General features: G+C 35.9%; 1 pseudogene; it reads left to right on the forward strand.

The window, feature by feature from the left end:
* LOC102837078 overlaps positions 1–4120 on the forward strand; it is a 21299-nt pseudogene that overhangs the window by 16433 nt on the left and 746 nt on the right.

Genomic DNA, 4120 nt, shown 5'->3' on the forward strand with positions numbered 1-4120 from the left:
CCTTTGCGTGGACCCACATCATTTTCCACTTGGATTTCAAGGACAACTAATTTGACAAAGTTGCTAGTGCCTAGCCAATGATATTGTGATTTCTCATAACTGCATTAAAATAAAGAGTCAAAATATTAACTGGCGTCCCACTAATGTGAAGAAAAATGAGTACAAAATTAGAGACATAATTGGAAAAGCTGGTTATGAAACCCTAAGAAGGGAGAAACAATTCAAGCCGTACTAATATATTTGAATTAAGTTGTTGAAGAAGAAAATTTAAAGTTTTATAGAGTGACAAAGAACAAATAAACTTGTGTGGAATAAGTACAGTCAGAATGTTCCTTATAAGTCAAGATAGTAAGACTTAGTCTCTCAAAAACTGGGGCATATTATCAGGAGGGACCAGTCACTTGAGAAGGACATCATACTTTCTAAAGCTGAGGATTAATAAAAAAAAGATCAAGATAACCAATGAGATGAACTGGAAATGTGGCAGAAGCAATGGGTCAAGAATTACAAATGTCAGGATGGCAAAGGACAGAGCATTGTTTCATTCTGTTGTGCAGGAGTCTCTATGAGTCGGAACACAACATAAGGAACATAACAGTAAAAACCATCCCAAATAGTTTCAAGTTGGTTTTAACAAATGAAATACCTGTAGATGAAATAAGTTTATGTACATTCATATAGTAACAGTCATAAGGTATATTGATAGACACAAGAAAACATTTAATTCAAAAAAATCTAAAATTTTTAGGAGAATATTCTCATGAAACATCATCATCACATATTATATTTTGGTTAAAATATAAGAAAATTTACTGAGAGCATGGTTAAATATGGTGTGATGCTTTAGGGTAATCACTGGACTAGTAACCAAAAAGGTGGTGACTCAAACCCACACATCCTAAACCCCATACATACTAGGTCACCATGAGTTAGAACCAACTCAACAGATATTAACAGCAAAAATAGATTAATTGCATGCCATTTCTTTGCCTGTTATATTGTAATTCCTGACAATTCTAGGATAAATCAAAAGACATATAATTAAACCCACTTTCATCCAAAGGAAGGAAAAGTGCATGGTAAACTAATTTGACAAAGTTGCTAAAGGTTGTTATTTACCTCTGAGTTGGAAATAACAGTTCTGTCCATACTGAAGATAATGACAACTAAGCAGAGAAGAGCATAGAACCTGCTTGATAAAATAGACAGGATATAGATTAAGGCTCAAGAAACAATCAGTTAGCCCTAGCGGGTAATATATTGTTGAGGTTGTATTATTGCAATGTATTAGCTATGTTTATGAAGAGATTTTTATATTCACATTTTTCAATTGTAGTTCCATGCCTAATATTGGATATGAGTTCTGTGATACAATTGGTTAGTTAGAGATGTTTGCTTGTCGATAAAAAGAAAAAACTGGAATCCAAGTGGAAAATGATGTGGGTCCACATATACAAGGTATGCAACATCAAGATGAGTAGAAACAAGAAAGAGACAAATGGCATGTTGCTGGTCTCACAGGGACAGGGTACCAATAATCCTGAATTTTACCTTCAAAAATCTTGGTCTTGTACGATTTTTACTACCTGGAATCAGAATGGAGCCCTGGAGGTGTTGCAGGTTACACATAGGACTGATGGTCTGATTGACAATGAATGTGTTGGCCTAATGAGGAGCTTTGGATATTGAACCTCCAGGGATAAAGACACTGCAAATAGTGTGCTTATGATGTCTCACTTTGGAGTCCTTACCTGATAAGGAGTTATAACAGAAGACTCTATTCCACAAGATGAGAATTTTCTTAACAGAAACCTTGTGCTTCAATGAGACCCTCAGTCCTAGATGAGTATAGATCTGTCTTCTACATCCAGAACAGATATCAGGCATCATTTCACAGAGATGTCAGCAAGGTAACTAAAACCTCCTAGTTAATATTTTGTAAGGGCAGGGTTTTTTTGTTGTTATTATTATTTTTTTTTTACTACAGATACAACAGAAGAATGATGTATATGAAGAAAGTACATTCAACAAATGATGGAACTAAGTGTCCAATGGGAATCGTGCTTGTCTGTCAACTTCTTGTTAGGGTTCCTTATATATTTGCAGCTATCGTAAAGAGCTGTTAATCAGCTGGTCTCTTGCATTCTCTCTTTTTTCAAGGATAATTTTCCTATTAAACTATAACCTTAGAAACATGACTTCTATTAGATTCACTCGCATTAAAAGACATTCTTTAGATGATGGTGGGGGGAGGCTTTTCAGTTTCATTTTGTAATCTACAAGGTTGATTATAAATTATCTGTGCGCTATCTGTGCAATTTATTTTACTAACTTTTAGGAAAGACATATACTTTGTCCATCTATCAACGCTTTCTTATTCCCTTCTTAAAAGAATGCCTCACTATGAGCTGCAGCCATGAATGCAGGGCAGTCTTCAATTCTCCATCAGAAGTTTGTCCTCTTCTTTAAAAGGCTATTTTCCCAAGACCAAGCAGTTAAGTCTATCTGGAGTAGAGGGCAGATGCTTTAAGATCTCAATAAAAAGTTTTTGCATAATGACAACTGTGGATAAAGGTATTAGGGTGTTCATTGTCATGCAAGATCACAAAGTCCTAGGATAACACTCCTCTGCTTTAATTCAAAGCTTAGACTTCAGCTCTTCCTTGAGAATCTCATTATAAGGAGATTTCCTTATTGTTGAACCTTGGTTCCTGACAGTGTTCCAATACTGGGTGGTCCTGGTTGTTGTTGTTGCTCTTTGGTGCCATCTTGTTCATACCAACTCATGATGATCATTTCCTAAATAAAATGAAACCCTGCCCAGTCCTGCACCATCCTCACCTTCATTACTACTCTTGAGCCAATTGCTGCTGCCACTGTCCCAATCCATTTAGTTGAGAATCTTCTTTTTTGATGAAACACCACTTTCCTAAGTATGTTGTCCTTGTCAAGAGATTTGTCCTCCTGAATATTTCTGAAGTATGATAGATTAAGTCAGTTTTTTCTGGCTTCTAAGGAGCATTCTTCCTATACTTCTTTCTACATAGATTTGTCTGTACATTTGGTGGTCCCTCAAGAGTCCCAGAAAACTGCTAGCATCAGTTTTTCAGCAAATGGCTGACTTTTGAACTTTTCCTTCCTCTGTCTTTACTCACTGGCTCATGGTGGTGTATCCATGTCTCATCATCACTAACTTTTTTTAAAAAGAAGCTTTTACTTTCAATAGAAAGTAAACTTGGATTATCATGATGAATATTGTTTGCAGATGTCCATAGTCACACATTTACAATAATGACCTTGTAAGGAAAGTGATAATTAGACAATGCAGTCAACGGTAGTTATAACTAGAGTGCAGATAATTTTTTACTCATCTTCATAGTTGTTAGTAGATATGTGTATTATCTGTATTGTTGTTGTTGTTGTTAAGTGCCATTGAGTCGATTCCGACCCATAGTGTCCCTGTGTAAGTTTTCCAAGGACCAGGTGGGGAGCTTGAACCACCAACCTTGTGGTTCAAAGGACTTTGCAGTCTGATGTATTAGCCCACAGTGCCACACCAGGACACTTATATCTGTATAGCCTAGTTCTAATGTCTTGGGAAGCCAGGGAAACCAAGAGTGAGCCATAAGCTTCTTCTTGAGTCACTTATATTTATGAATTCACTATTTTAAATAGTCATAAAAACTCTCATACTGTAAAATAAAAATAAAAATGCACATCACAAACATTTTCCTGAATATATACATGTTGAGATTATGCTATGTAATCTTCAATCATTGTTTCTTTTTTAAATAGCCAAAACATATTCTTATAGAAGACAACCCTTTTTCATTGCCTTTATGACTCTTCTTCATTACTTAAGACAATGGATGCCTTTGATACTGCTGTTGTGTTGATAAAATGGAAACCACACATTTGATTATTTTGTCACCCCATCTTTCTGCTAGATTCATCAACAATATAGAAGCCAGAAACCAAACAATTATTTCAGAATTCATTCTACTGGGAATGTCAGATGATCGAGAAATGCAGCCCCTCATATTTAGCCTGTTTCTGATCATGTACCTGGTCACTGTCCTCGGGAATCTGCTCATAGTCCTGGCTGTCAGCTCTGACTCCA

The sequence above is a fragment of the Chrysochloris asiatica genome, unplaced genomic scaffold, assembly GCF_000296735.1.
Source record: "Chrysochloris asiatica unplaced genomic scaffold, ChrAsi1.0 scaffold00549, whole genome shotgun sequence".
Lineage (NCBI taxonomy): Eukaryota > Metazoa > Chordata > Mammalia > Afrosoricida > Chrysochloridae > Chrysochloris > Chrysochloris asiatica.